Source organism: Corapipo altera, unplaced genomic scaffold, assembly GCF_003945725.1.
Source record: "Corapipo altera isolate COAL_440 unplaced genomic scaffold, ASM394572v1 2b, whole genome shotgun sequence".
NCBI classification, from domain to species: Eukaryota; Metazoa; Chordata; class Aves; order Passeriformes; family Pipridae; genus Corapipo; species Corapipo altera.
The window spans coordinates 21,392,298-21,408,736 of record NW_020884874.1 but is presented as its reverse complement, the minus strand read 5'-3'; positions in this window follow the sequence as shown (position 1 = coordinate 21,408,736).

Below are 16,439 nucleotides of genomic sequence, written 5' to 3'. Positions count from 1 at the left end.
ATCAAAAACACAGATGTCAGAACTGCGCAGCCTCACAGCCTTTATCTAAACAGTCTGAGGTCTCTGTAAACACATTCCAGTCCAACACACTGATGCAAGATTATCTATCACCTTTTACCCAATTAGTAAACACAATTGAACTGTATGGCACAGAAAAAAGATTCTTACTTCCATTATGCCAACTAATAAATTTTTTATAAACAGGTCTCTCAGGAGGGACCAGTTCTACCCCACTTACATCATTATCTTTAATAGGAACCTCTCCATAACCAACACAAGTTTAATCTTATCATGCCTCTCTATCCCTTTTCATTTTCAAAATTCAGAGTATGCTTATGGAGCAGAAAGCACTCCCGTTTTCCAAGATTGCATCAACACCACTGTGATATTACAAGGGGCAGAAAAGAAGAATTTTCTGTCAAACCTGTATTAATTTGTTTCTTTTGTCTATCACTGTCCCCCTCAGGAGATCAAAGCCTTTTAATATCCAAAACAGTCTGTTAGCGTCTCACCTAATGAGACCCTTCACTTAACAGATTTGCTGAGATGGACAGGACATTTGATACCTTTTAAGGACTGCACTTAATAGCAGTAGGAAAACTCCTCAGCAGGTTTCTCCTATGAATTATTTTGCTGTTGACGAAACCGTCAGCACCTAAAAGCAGACTCACTCTAACAGTTCACAAAATAACATGTTTATTAATACAAGTTTGCGACAACTTACAGGGTTTGTGTCATGGGTGATAATGTTTAACTGCAAAAATTATACTGAAGCCACATAGCAACAACAAGACTGGACATAAGTACACATGCTAAGGGAAAGAAACTTACAAAGAATATTAATACTGCAAAACCTAAGCAAAAACTCTAAAGCAAAGCCACTTACAAAGGACACGCTCTAAAGCAACTTAATACAACTTACTAACTTAAAGCAAAAAACATTAAGCACATGCCCTAAAGCAAAAGCAACTTACAAATAAGTAAGACAACTTACAAAGAATAAGTAAAAATTTTAAAGTGCTATGGAGCAAAAGTAAAATTAGTACATATGTATAAAGCAATCGCTCAACCCAAGGTGTCCCGAGGAGGTGGAGGGAGAAAAGGTAGCCTGTCAGATACCTCTCCAGAGTTGATGGAATTTCTGCCCAATTTTTGCTTACGTCCAATTTCTTTTTATACCTTTTTCTTAGGCAGTTTGGGTGTCTATAGTCAAGAAACTAATTTTGGAGTGACTGATAGATGAAATAGGCCCAAGGGTCCACTTCCCAAGTTCCAGGCAGCCAGGATGTTCACTCCTTTCTTCACTTTAATCCTCTTACCAATTTCTGGGAATGTCTCCCCAGGTGCTGGGGTTTTCCAGGAAACCATCAGGAGGGGTTTTTCTCCTTTTGTGTAGCCTTTCTATCACTTTACAACGATTGATAGAAATAAGCTGACCTCAGACTAAGTGACATTGAATAGCCAAGCCACAACCCTCTTCTACAGCAGAATGCTGTGCAACATTAAATTTCAGATGGCCTTAGATCTCACTACTACATGCTCTATTTTTCCCATTCTCCTGGAAGTGAGTGGTACATTATTAGAGTAATAGATGTTTTATCCTGTTGCTTGTGCCATATTCTGTTTCCTCAAGTCCTTTAAGTTTAACACCAGTTTTCATTTCCTAGTTAATGTCAAAGGAAATCTCAGCACAATCTTGACATTTTAATGCTTCTCTCAGATCCAGTGTGCAACCTGGCCACCTCAGCATGCAGGAAATTTAAGAGAAGCCATTGCCAAATTGCCAGCTTCCTTCTCAACACCATGTGGAAAGTGAGAAGGAGAGAAATCCATGGCTTCTGCCAGGCCTGGGGAATCTCAAAAGCAGTGTGGTCAGCACCCAAAATCCTGTGATTTTACTGAGCGCTGGACACTCCTGACAAGGACTGGAGAATTTGGAATACAAACTCCACCTTCTCCCACGAAAGGGGGTTCAGTCCTACGTTCGATGCAGTGAAGACAAAAAATGGGAACTGAATGTTTTGTTCTGAATGCCTGAAACACTCTTTAACAACAGATATTTTCCTCATATTTCTGTGGCATTCAGCAGTGCAGAATTTCCCATTACTGGCTTTCTTCTCAGTAACTATGATTGTTTTGAAGTCCAACTTGTGAAAGAAAAAGCATAGCTCCCTATCATCTGTAGTTTGTGCAGTGATCATGTTACTACTGGCTTCTTAAAAATTAGTGTTTTAAGTGCCCGACGTGCATCTTCAAGGCTCACGGCTGATCCAATGTCAAATATTCCAGTAAACAGCAATAATCAAAATCCATTAAGTCAATGGACCAGTTGTGGCTTGTTTTCCCTAGCTTTTTACTGTTCTGTTTTTCATTAGTAAGAAGGCAGATCTGTTCCTTATAACTTTGTTAACATTTATCTGAAAGCTATCTGCTACAGTGAGGCCATCAGAGTTCCCAGGAAATACATATAAAGACCAAATCAAGCGACTTCATTGAGACTAGGTTTGTAAATTTGCTTATCTTCTAACTTCTGATCACCATGACACAGGGCAGATGGCTAAGATTACTTTCAGTCTGATTTGATTACTACTTGTTTTTGTCTCTTCTGCAAGAGAGCATATGAGACTCCACACTGAGTTAGCTGGAAAGAACCTTGTCCTAACAGTCTCATCAAGGTAATCTCATTACTCCATGATCCAGTGCCATCTCCAGCTTTCCTAGTAGCAAAGAAACACCAGAAGCCACGATTGAAATTCAGTTAAACTGAGCACCTGAACTAGGTAGTCTAAATTTTATCTATTAAAAATAAAAATCTCATGGTAACAAGCACAGTAGAAATAGCAACATGTAGTTTCAGTTAGGGATGCAAAACTCTTAGCAGTTCAGATTCAGGGCAGTGATTTAGACTTTAATCCTCTGGTTTTAACATGCTACCCTAGGACTTCAGGCAAAGCAATTTTTCTTCCTGTATTTCATTTCTGCCTCTATTACTCCATATTTACTATTTAGAAAGCTCTCCAAACCTCTCTCAGCTTTGGTTTGCCTGGTGCAATACGTGCAGGGACTCAGTTTCTGCCTAAGGTAGCTTTCATTCAGCTGGAGCAGAACTGAAGGAAGCAGGAGCATTTTGGCTGGCAAGACACATTGAAACTTCTTATAACTAGGACCAGGAGCTACAGGGGAAATCCATTGATTCATTTGCTAAACCGTGAAAGCTGATTGGCAGAAATGTGTCACACTATTGTGTGGGGAGGCCAGGACAGCACCTGAAACCCTGTCAGCAAATCTGTAAATGCCCCAAGATGAGAAGTCCCTCGCCTTCCAAAGCTCTTGATTTCTCAGAGGGAGGGTTTGCTGTCCAGGCCCTTTGTATATTAGAGAAACCAAGGACGGTCAAGTCTTTGTATGTGGTGGGAAGCCTACCCAAGAAAGTTGCTCATTGAATATAAAAGTCTTCACAAACAGACTAGGAAGTTAAAATCACAAATGGATAGACTAAATCCACTGCTGCTTTTTAACATTTTAAAGCTGTTGCCGGCAGTGCAAGAGGAAGGAGAGAGCCAGACACTTGTCAGTCAGAGTTTCAAGGAGAGCAGATGACTGAGAATTTGGTTCCTCTGCCTTAGGCTGAACGCCACTGTCCATCTCCTTTTTTCTCAGCTACTCCATTTCTATGTTATTTGTCCAGGTTGTAAGAGTTTCAGAACACAGTTCAGACACATCTCATTTTCTCTCCATCTTTTCAGTAATAGAAAAAGGACTAAAATGGCAGAGTAACAGATTCAGCATGAACCTTCTAGTCTATAATAAGCACATCTATAGAGGCAAAAGCTTGCAGTGGGTGAAATCCACATGCTATTTTGATATCTAAAAGTATAAACCAAGTGGATGTCTCCTAGATGAATATATTACAATATAATGTTAGAAGGCTAAACCAGACAGGCTGTTCCAAAGGAGCATGACTGTTATACATAACTGAGGGTACTGCATAAACCTAGAGCAGTCTTGGCTCTCTAACTAAGCACAGATGAGCACACACACTGCTCAGACTCACTTTCATCCATACGTTTATATTCATTTCCAAGTGGGACCTCTTTGGGAAGGCTAGACCATGATTTTGCATCTTATCTCAAGGACTGATTATAATCTTCTCTGATTTCTATTCATCAAAATTAGTGTCTCAAGCTAAATACTTTTAGCTGGTTCATCCACCTGGATAGTTTCATCTATGACGTGGCCAACATTCCTGGGAATTTTCCTCTACAGGAAACCTTTCATTATCAAGTTGAGGGGGAACTTCAGAAACAGCCACCCAAACACTGATTCAGAAGTTTATACATCTGCAAGCAGGTGAGCAGAAACTTGAGTCTGAAGACACACATCGGTATTAAGAGGAGAGTCATCTTTTGGTGGGTGTGGGGAAGGAGGTGTATGAACATTTGTTGGTTCGACTGCAGCACTGAGACAGAGGCCTGTGGTCACACTGCCACATCCAGAATAGGAACAGCCTTGACTAGACCAAAATGACCCTAGATATCCTTAGCAGTTCCAGGTTCACGTTCATAAACCAGAGAACAGAGACTCAACAAGGTCCCTGAGAGTCTTAATCACAATGACCCTTCTGTTGGATCAAAACCACTGTTAGAATAGAATAAAATTTCAGCCAGATCAGGTAACAATGCAGACAAAGCCAAATTTTGCTTCTAGTTCTTCAGCTTTCGCATTACATATGAGTGAAGTTCCTAGTCTTGATTGTGGTCTATAATTAACATGTTTCAAGCAAATCCTGGACCATCTCTTTATTTCCTGTATGGATACATGGAGACATGAGTCCTCAAAATGAGTGGGAACATTTTGTTACCATCGTACTCAAAAACAGATGCTGACAGCAATCCTCTATTCCTGACACTCTTAAAATGAGGAGACCGTAGTACCAGACCATGAGGCTGCAAAGCCAGAGAAGCAGTAAAGTCTCATATGCAGTGATGAGAAGGATGTCTATTCTGCAACAAGTGCTTCCCCCTTCTGCTGGAGTAATGCCACAAAAGTGCATTTGAAATGGAGTTCACCTTGCACTAGCACTTGGGCATGTAGCCACAGTTAGTTTCTTTGCTAGTGCATCAGAAAAAGCATGGTGCTTGCATCTTCTTTCTCATAGAGCTGCCAGAAAATGAAAGCTCTGTTCCTGGAAGGGCAAGTGCTGCTGCCCAGACTCCCTGGAACACTTTCAGATCACCGCAAACAACCTGATCCTACTTTGAATCAATGGCTCAAGATTAATAAATTTTCAGAAGGTATGAGCCTTGACTAGAATAACCATATGGACCTGGTAGCAATCCTGCAGAGATAATAATACCAGAAATTAGTATTTTGCTTTGAGTTTACTTACTTTTGAAAATTATTTAAATAAAATCAAGCCCTTTTACTGACAAACCAAAATAATCAAGAGATCTATCAAGACTTCTCAATTAATTTTCTCTTTGAAGATAAATAGGGTGCTTTTATGTTCATACTCAGTCTTCTGCTAGGTAACTTCAGCCCACTGGAGACACTGACAGCCTCTGAAAAACAACCAAAGGGACAGGAGGCCAGCTTTAATCACTTGTAGCTAATACACTGTGCAACCTAGAGAGACTGGGGAGAATAATTCTACATGGGAAGTCGAAAGTAGTGTATTCCTTACAATTATCCATCTTCAAAGGAAATAAAGGCTTTGGTGGCATAAAAAAATAAGAGTGATGCTGTGGTTATGCCATATTTGCTGCATCCTTGTTGTGGATTTACTTTGGCCAGATTTTTCAAACTCCTACAAAATTGCTATAAGTTGGGAGAGGTTCACAACAGGCAAGACAGACTCAATGTGAGGAATAATATTAAAATTTATTACTAACAGAATAGAAACTAAAAAGTAACAAAATACACAGTATTAAACACACTTTTAACCACCCCTCGGCCCCTGCATCAATGCAGGAGAAGAACTCTCAGGGTGATAGCTAAAGTTTCTCTTCCAGTAGGGGTGCGGGGGATCTCTGTACCCCCTGAGGTCCTTTCATGGGCTGCAGGGGTACAACTTGCTTCACCATGATCTTCACCATGGGCTACAGGGACTTAAAGCTCTGAGTCTTTTCCCTGCTTCGTGGGGTCCCTCCCAGGGCAGTAGGTTCTCGGGGGACCCGTCCCCCGGGTCGCAGGTTCTGGGGTTCATCTCAGTCTTTATACCCCAGTAGTTTTCACCAGAGTCCTACCCAGAAATAACCTGCTCCAGTGTGGCTTCTCTCTCTCCCTCTTTCTGTTGCAAGTTCCAGCAGTGGCAGTAGCTGTGCTGGCTGTGCTTCTCCTCTCCGCTCCACTCCAGGGCACGCTCTGTGCCATGCACTGCTGCCGCTCCGGGCCCACTCCGCTGCGTGCCGCATGCTGCTGTTGCACCAGGCACCTCAGGGCCCAGCCAGCCTGCCACCACCCCTCCCTCGTGGTGGGAGCAGGCGGCGAGGCCAGTCGGAGAACTCCCAGGCAGTTTCTCTTTCCCTCTCTGGAATTTCGTCTGAGCTCTGCTTCATGTCTTGGCCAGGCGCCTGGCTCGGCCTCAGTGCCGTGTCTGCCCCTGGGCCAGTAGCTGACAAGGACCCAGAGTCATGGTTGCCACCCCTCCGCCCAAGCCAGCCCAGCTCCAACGCTGCGCCTGCCCCCCGGGGGGCCCAGCTCTGTCCCCAGCTGGCCGCTCCGGGCCATCGCTCGCAGTGTGGGGGAAAAAGCGGTGGGAAACCGCCCCAGCCCTGGCCCCCAGGCCTGGTGGTTCTCTCTCTCTCTCACCCTTTTGGCTCCAGTTTCTTCTGCACCAAGAGCCTTCTCTTCCAGCTCCTTAAATATGTAATTCACAGAGGTGTTACTACAGCTTCTCATTGGTTCAACACCAGGAAATCCACCTGGAACTAACCAGCTCCAGGGGAGGGCTAGTAAACCCATGATATTCTTGTAGGAATTAGTTTCATTCAAGTATGAGCTGTGTTGGTGGCTTTCTAATTTACATTATGTCTCTGAAAGGTTTTCTATAGTGCCTTTTGAGAAGAACTTGGGGTTTTAGACAAATAGAATATTGTTCTCTCTTTCATGGAGATGATCCAGACCCAGTCAGTGACAGATTTTTATAGCCCTTTTAAAATTTAATTTTATTTTTAGAGTGCAGAACCTTTTTTGGATTTATTTGAGCCTATTCTTTTGCAGAGACACATTGCTTGAGAAATCACAAGTGGTTTCACATAAACACTCAGGAAGGATCAGAGACTGTGAGAGCTGTAGAGGTTGTAGGAAAATCTGAGGTTGGAGCATAGCACTGTAATGCACTGCAATGGATTATCACACATATCATATTAAGTGGAAGAACTACTTGCTGTTCAACATAGTGCAAGCCTTTACCATACTTGTGACTTTGGGAAGAGATGGGGGGAGCTGGGACCTGTGTTTCCTGCACAACTCTGCAGTGACAGCATGATGCAAAGAGAAGAATGTGCTATGCTCAGCCACGACAGAGAAATGCTTCTGCTTTCTTGGCCGTAGGACAATTATCTGCTGTCTCTCACAAAATGCAAGCCCTTCTTTATGGGCTCCAGCTCCAAACCTCAAAGTCCCAAACCTTCTGGCTCTAAGGACAGGGAAATAGAAGCCTGACCCCGCTGAGGGTTTGTTCCTCTCTCACTGACAGTCCCAGACTAAAGACCATAGAGGGAGCTTCTGAAGAAGACAAACTTGGTTTATTTGTTGCAACCTTCTGACAGTCACTATCCTATCACTCTCCACTTATCTGGAGAGTCTTGTCCATTTTCACTTGCTTCTGGAGACTACACTGTTCCCTGCTATAGAAACAGTTGTCTGCAACAAGGGTAGTAAGTATACTGTCACAGGTGTCTGGGTAGCTACTTCCATAGGTCCTATAGCATGCTCTCTGGTATCAGGAATAGAGAGCCTGGTTTAAAAAAAAAACAAAAACCAAAAACCAAACCAAACCAAACCAAAAAAAAAAACCACACACAAAAACAAACAAACCAAAACAGAACAAAAAATCAAAACAAAAAACCAACAACCAAACAAAAAAAGACAAAATAAAATACTATGGAGGCACAGAAAGCTGTCTTGTCAGGGCTTTTGTGGCCAGGCATGTGAGTTGGGCAGCTCAGGAGCAGTGCAGCTCTGTTCACGTGGTGCTACACTCATGTAAATCAATCCAAGTAATCCCATGCTGTCACACGGGGCTACCTCAGGTGTCGCTGCACCTGAGGCAATCTGTACCTTAGATAATCTTCCCAAGAACAATCAGGAGTTATAGAGAGTAACTCCTACACTAATCCCCAAAGCAGACCAACCCAAGAGTGTCACAATCCACTTAACAGAGAAGGAACAAGAATTTCAAAGCCCTGCAGAAGACCTTGGGCAAGGCAGTCCCCAATGGAGTCCTGTGTCCCCCAGGAGGGATGCAGGCCTGCAGTTGGCTCAGGGCAGCAATGGGTGCCTAAGCTTGGGATTTGGAGACTCAGGCTGCCAACCAGGACCTGCTAACATAGGAAATGCTAATCAAGGCAGTGCACCTGAAGACGTTGTTGGCAAGGTAATTTCAGTTCTTTGTTCACTTGGTGCCTGTGGTAATTTGCCTAAAACTTGAAGTTTGCCATTTTTTGCTAGTTTTTGCATTGCTAATGAGGAATAACCCAAGTTCTCTACATCTTCTTTGTTTAGTTACCACAGAAATTCAAAATGTTGTTACTAGAGAGCCTCCTAAACACAAAAGATTCACGGTACAGAAGTACTTACTAGTGAATGAATACTTACTAGTGAAATAGATTAAACATTTTCTATCACAGTATGAAATTCTCCAGGATTTTTTTCAAATAACTGATTATTAGTATGTTCGGTCCCATTGGAATCATCTGTGAAACTCCATTCAACTAAACAAGAAGCAGCTAAGAAAAACTGTTTAGCACTCACATTCCCTTATCTTCTAAAGCAAATGATGTTCATACATGCCTAAGTCTATGCGATCAGTAACTCCACAGGCCCAGGACTTTTTCTGAAGCAAGGAAGTGTTTAAAAAAACCCTGCACATTACCCTCTCTTACTTGGTTTACAGTAAGAGGCTGACTTTTTTTTCTTCTACCAAAGAGTAAAAAGAGCTGTCAGCAGTAGTAGCAACATTTTTCATCTGCAATATATATGCTCAGCTCATTGCTATAGAACGCCAGACAGTATGAACCCAAGTGACAGCTTGGCTGAGCCTTTCACTGCAAACCATACGCCCTGGCCTCAGAGAACTTTTCTGTACAGCAAAAAAGAGCACACAGCAGCTGCTCTGCTGGAGGACTCACTGCACCTTCTTTATCTCACTTCTACACCCATGAACTCTCTTCATTGCTTCATCTTCCTCTTTTCAGAGACAAGCTATTATGAATTGTTAAGGAATATTACATAATACATTTTATTAACAAGAATTTACCCACAGATGGAACCGGTATTAGATGAGGCAATACTATCTATCTGCCCTGACAGGTATGTACTTGATGCAGTTTTATCTTCTAGCAGCACATACAATTGAAGAGTATCACTCAACATTGTATTTTGATTGCAAAGTCTTTGGACTGAGACTATCTCTCATATAAGCAGAGCCTAATGCAACAGGGACCTCATTTTGTCTGTGTCCTCCAGACACTTTTGGATGGAAATTCTAAATATTATCAATCCACAAGATTGAATTATTCCTGAATCCTTCCATGGCATAAAGTTGGTATAATGCACTTGGTGTTGCGTCTATTCCTTTACAAAATTAAATCTTTGTGCATTTACTGCAAAAGTACAAGGAAAAAATAAAAACTATATGCCCAAGGAGAAACACAAACACATACACACTATCCAGGTGTTTACAGAAGTATTCCTCAGCTGCTGCCTATCTCTGAGGTCCTGCACCAAAGGAACATATGTTGGCATGTTTTCTGGTGGGATGCAGCAGTTAGAAATTTACCATGATGACTGACTATCTCACTTCTCTCCAAGGCACAAGACACAGCCGTTGAGCTCTGACCTGGCTGGCATAGCCAGAGAGTGCAGGGTTCAGCTCCTGAGACCAAGCCATAGGTGCAACCTATCACTGTCCCCATCCTACTTTTTGCAGCCCTGTTGGCTATACATAGCTCAGGAAAGTCTCCATCTCAACTACTCAGCACTTTGGCTTCTGGGAGAGGCTGGTCACCTTAATATAGGGGTGGAGAGCTCCACAGCTAGAGGAGCAACTAAAATCAGGTTTGGGTTATTTTTTAAGCCACATGGCTTAAATCCACTGTTTTCTGTCTTTGGAGAGTTCAGCCCTGCCTCTGTTCAGCTATTAAGAGATGTGAATCAAATTGTCATTGAATCCAGTCATTTCAAATCAGAATAAGTGTAAGTCTTCAGATTAAAATAGATAAAAATCAATGAAAGCATTTTACTGTGCTCTTGGGATTATTTTAGAGATGCGGTTACAGATTTCAGTCAGCTGTGGCTGATTAGATTTGCTAAAGAATCTTGCTGTTTTAAAACTGTCCTCTGCTGCCACATGTAAGATCCAGCTAGATTAATCCTCCGGAGCCTAATTTTTAGCAACTTTGGAGTATTTTTTGTGTCACAAACTACCCTGAAGCATATTTTCCATTCTGCAATACAAAGAGCTGATGCCTGCAAAGGATGTGGAAGCAGAAAGCAAATGGTGGATACCACAAAGGGGAAGCATATAACACCGTTACCTCCTAAAGCTGCAATCCTCTCTTGGTGTTGCACAACAAGACACCAGCCCATATCCATTCATGTTTTGTAGACATGATGGGTAGAAGCAGTAAAATGGAGGTTTTGATGGCTATCTATTGACACAGCTTTGTGTTGTGCTTGTAAACTAGGCATTGTCTAGTAGCTCCTTGAGAGGGTTGGAGCACATACATCATTCACTTACAAGGTATACTAACTCACTCTTAGGAACACAGTGTAAATGGGCACTGCCCATAATAATGATAGATATTATATGTCTGTTTGTGATTACTGTGGTGTTTTATAGGTGAGGAGGTGGAGGATTCCAGCAGGGCATACACTCAAAAGCAGTCAGTGCTGGTGAACTTTTTCAGCAGAACTCAATGGCCTTTGCAAGGACCTTTCTTTGCTTCTAACCATGATGAGTCACTATTTTGGCACAGCAGAGGACAAAAACCAAGCCAGAGAGGGCAACAAAGAAATTGACAGCAGGTAAGCACAGTTTTTAAAATAAGGATCAGTGGCAGAAAGGAGTAAGTAAATGGCTGATGGAAAGGTTTTATAAGACCCTTGAAGATGGAGAATATCTTGAAGAAACCCTTACAGACTTTCTTCCTAGAGAATGCATTAGAGAAAAACATACAAAGGACCATACCAGGTCAAACCAAAGCTCTATCTTGCCTGGTATCCCATCCTCAGCAGCACCATAAGCAGGTGCCTGGGATGAGAGCAGGAGCCTGTGCATGGTACATCCTCTGAATGTTTTCCCAGACTCAACATATTTCCATTTCAGAGGACTTCATGATCTGTATGAGGGTTTCAGTATTTATTAACCCTCTGGTACCTGCACTACATGGGTACATGGAGTTCTCTTCCATGTATCTATGTTGTAAAGTAAACTTTTAGCTTCTGCTGCATCCCTTGATGCAGCAAGTGACACCAGTCTAACGCTTCCTGTGTGAAGGACATTTCTACTTGTTTTGAACCCAGAGCTACTGCACAGTCCTCTCATTATATCAGATAATTCTACTTGTAATAAAAATAACATAAAGAAAATTATAATTATACCTGAGACCCAAAAGAAAACTCAGGGCCAAACATGGAAGAGGCCAGTCTGCCCTTGATGGCACTGAATAGTCATAATAATTTTGCCCTGTTTGCAGTGTAGATATGTCCCGAAGGGTCAACAGTGCAAGATCAGCCTGAGATTTGACAGTGTGAAATGCAGCAGAATAGTAAAAAATATTGTAGTTTTTAGAATGTACTTTTTAGCTAAAGATTAATCACTTTAGATCCTTCTACAAGGAAGCTGACGACTGAGATGAGGAGCCTGCCAGTGGGCAGTTGGAAGGAGGAGAAGGGCAGTTATTAACTCAAATGGATCTGCCATTGATGAAGGAAGTTTTTAGCCCCTGTTGAATTCGTCTGCTCCCCGTTTCCTGCATCGGACATTCCTGACCCTGAATTTTGCCAAGCAGATTCACAGCTTGTAGACTGCATCTGAACTCAGGAGGCAGGTATCTCCCAGCACAGTGTTTGTGGTTGGACACAGGGAGTGGAGTGAAAACCTTAACTAATGACAAAATGGCAGCAAACTGTGTAGCACCAAGAGAAAAAATAGCCAGTAAAAGCTCTCCATTTGTCATCCCTAAATTCTGGATAGACAACAAGTCCCACAAGGGAACTGTTCCACAGCATGGGAAATTGTAACAAACAAGGCAAAAATCCTGAAAAGCATCTCAGCAGCTGTTGTGACAGGTATATCAAACCACACTCCCCTCACAAGAGCTTTTTTATGCTTCTCTCTGCTGCCACAGCACAGAACTCTGTAGTTTTACGTCCATCATTTCCTGATCAGGAGAGATGTTTATAACTCACGTGGGACCTTTTTGTCCTGAAACAACATTTTCCCAATCAATTTCATTGGCATTATGGGACAGTGACAGTGTAGCAGAAGCAAGCCAGCTCTTTACTTGTTTTGAAGCACATTGATCTCACCAAATCTACAGAATTAACCCACAGTCCAAAATCAATGGATGAAAACCCCAAATACTCATGTGTCCTCTTGCAAAAGTGAGTGAGAGCACAGTTTCAGAGGGAGTGCAATTCTGTTTACAGTTAAAAAGAGCCCAGCAATGAAAGATCTGGATATAGTCCAAGTCTAATGGACTTTATTTAAACATACACATCAGCCCTGGAACACAGCAGCTCCTGTCACAACTGGTGTAAAAAGATGCTAACTTTGGTGGATCATCTTACCTTTATCTCATATATCAGATAGACCAAAAGCAAATGGAGTAGTTCATCTAAATCTTTGCCAGTCTTTAAGAAAGCAAGCTAGCAGAAAAAAAAATATATTACTAAATTAGTCTGAAGGCTGTGGTCCAGAAAAAAAAAAAATCAATGCTTCTGGCTTTCTTTTTTTTTTTTTTTTTCTGGCAATACTGCAATGTGAATGCCAGTTGAGGCATTGCCACAAAAAAGTATGAGTGGAGAGAGGTTTGTTCCTGAAAGAAAGTGGTCAGCAAATGAAATAGTTGTAAAGTTTAAAATTTCATCTGGATACACAAAGGCAAAATAAGGCAGCAGATGTATTACAGCCTCCCAGATCCCTGCGTGCCTTGGATGGGGGCTTCTCCAGCCTTGAAAGTGCTGTGATGTGTTGGGATGCCCGTGGCTCAGATCCAGGCATCTCCTGCTGAAGCACCTTATGGGGTCCCCACACCTATATTTGGTTCAGATAGTGATGCTGGATTTAAAATAATCCAAATTATCAATGCACTTCTTACTACTACTCAAATGTTTATTCATTATTTTGACTGAACAATGCAGAGCAACTGTAAGTCTTTGGAAATGTGTCTGGAGGCCTCTACTTTTTTTGCTTCCCTTAGATTTCCTTCTTCCCTGATAGCTTATAATACTTACACAAGTTTAGCATTTTAGTTAAAATGAAAGTAGTTTTTTGCGTGAATCTGCAAAATTGATCTTGTGTGTCTCTACTGGCAGCCACCCACAGTCAGACTTTATGTGCCCTAATGCTGGAAATGCACTTACCTAAATTAGATATCCCATCACAGCAGAGCTCACCAATAGCAGGGAAGATCAGTGCTGCCTGCACTCTGGGAATCAGCTGGCTAGTTCTTATCTTGCAGGAGATTGAATTTGTGACTTTTTTTTATTCTAAGGCTCAAACTGTAAAGATGCCAGAACGGTTTGTCAAGTCAGCTCAAGAATAATGGTAAATCCCTGACATTCTCAAATGGATTTGAAGGTTCACTGCAGCAAAGCCACTTTACAGAGCTCATTCTTTATTACAGTCCTCACCTTTACATCTTAGTTTTCCCAGCAACTTTGAAGGCAATGAAAATAAGGCAGCCACCAACCTATTCATTCCATACCTTGAATTATTTTGCAAGCTCAGCCAGCGTTGTATTGCCTGCAGGAACTTGCTTCTTAAATAAATCTTTTCTTCTAAAAAAACTTAATGCATTTGCATATTTCCTTTCAGAAGTATAGAGGGAGATGTAATTGGCATTAAAAAAAAAGTAATAAAAGAACTGTTTTTCTGCAGTAATAGCCTGCCTGAACTGCACAGGTAAAATCTGTACTGCTCCTCTCCCTCACCATACCACTGAGCACCTGAGCTGACCTGTTACCGTGCATGGGGAGGGGACCGAGTGAACTACGGTGTGCCAGTTCCCTCTAAGGAGCTGGTTTTTTCTCCTGCAGCAGCTGCTTTTACGATCAGTTGTATTGCCACAGCAACATCACTAAATAGATTTGGGGCAGAGAGGCTGTTTCTTTGACTTTGCATTGCTGGAATTGTGAGTCTTAGCTTCTCAAGCACAGATGTCTCCTTGGTGGGATAGAAAAGTAATCACAAAACCCACTTCCAACACTCTCCTTGGCTTGGGGAAGCGGAACACCAGCCACTATCGAGCCACTAATGCAGCAAAATGCTTTCATTTAGGTTTATGTCCTACTGAATGAAGGTTCAGAAAAGGCACAAAATGAACATATGTATAAATGTTTCAGTGCAAAAGAGAGAACTACTGGATGAGAGCATCTGTGATGGCAACTGGGAAGGGTTGAGATGACTGCTCTATATTGCCACCTAGGAATCTGTGTTCACACTACAACCTGAGTCTTCAAAGTTCACCAATTTATGTGCCAACATGTTGGATCTATACAATCCACAGAGAAGAGCCCCACCAAGAAATAATCTCTGTTTTCAACCTGTGCTTTAAACGCAGACGTGCAGCGAAACCGTCTTGGCTTTGAAGGTCTTACTCACTGTACTTGTTCATTATGACTATAAATCTGTAATGAAGCTCAAGTACAGAACAATGTGTCCTTATTTTTGTCTGTGAGAGTGGCATCTGACATTTTTTTTCTGCTGGCTGCTGCTTTGATTTCCCTGAAGAGGACTGTGTTCTAGGACTCTGGATGTTGTGCCCTATCTGACCACAACAGAGAGACAGGTGAAATTTTCAGAAAAAAAATAAAAAAATTAATAGTGCCAAATCAACACCAAAGCTCAGACAAGACCAATATTTGCAGGTTCTGAAGAAATGCGCTGAAGTAGATAAAGCTGGGAAAAGTCTAAAGCTTTTACAGCAAATAATCCAAACTCCTCCTGCAAAACCTTCTGTCAAAAAGGCAGCTCTGATTGTCGTTTTCATCTTCCACATCAGCCAGCTATTGCTTAGTGTCTTTCTTGAACTATAGCATTGAATATTTGGAGCAACTGTTTTTATAAAAGACAAGCTTAGTTAATCACTGTTAAGCAGATTCTCCAGAAGAAAAATGTGTGCTGGTTGTGTTGGATAACAGAGCTGGACGCAGCATGAGTTGCACTGGTTTGATCAAGTCACTGCAACATCCAAGTGGCCCAGAAGAGTTCAGCATTCAGAAAGCACCCCAGAACATGACCAGATATTACAAATTATTCTGATCATGCATAACTTCTATGAATAAAAAACAAAAAAACAAACAATTGAGACATTTTGAAAGTCCAATCTTGTCTCAGGAATCTTTGAAATGTTCTTCTGGCTTGGCAGTGACCCTTCTTTGAAGGATCCTTCTTCACAGAGACCTGCACCCCAGTTTTCCTAAGTTAAGCAATTTTTTCCATGGTGCCAGGCAAATGCACCTCAGTCTCTCTTCTTTTAGAAAATATTGTAAATCCCAGGGCCAAAGTTGTGTATCTGTGCACTCAGTTGTGGTGTGTTGTGTGTGCACCGGCCTTCTGGTGTTCAATGAATATGCAGACTCAGTGGCCTCTCAGCCACTATGCTTGAGGAAATGCAATTTTTTTCCCTGTAAAATTGTGATGAGGACATATTTAGCTGTTTTTCATATGTTTTCAATAACATATGTTGTTGGACTTTTTCTGTGCTCCTGAATATTACTCACTCAAGAAGATGCATTGACAGAGGGAACCCCTCTGCTTTTCAGAGCCCAGGTTGGCTAGTGGTTTGATAATCAGAAGGGAAAATCTGTATTTTACCTTTTAATCAGGCGTACATGGTTTGGAATCGGACTAACCATAAGGACAAATTTGCAGAGCTACTCTGAAGACAAAAAATTCCCTTAAGAGAATTAAGACAACTGAAGACACAAGGAGTTAATGGTGATATACATAGCCTGTAGCTGTTTTTATTTAATAATGATACTCATTA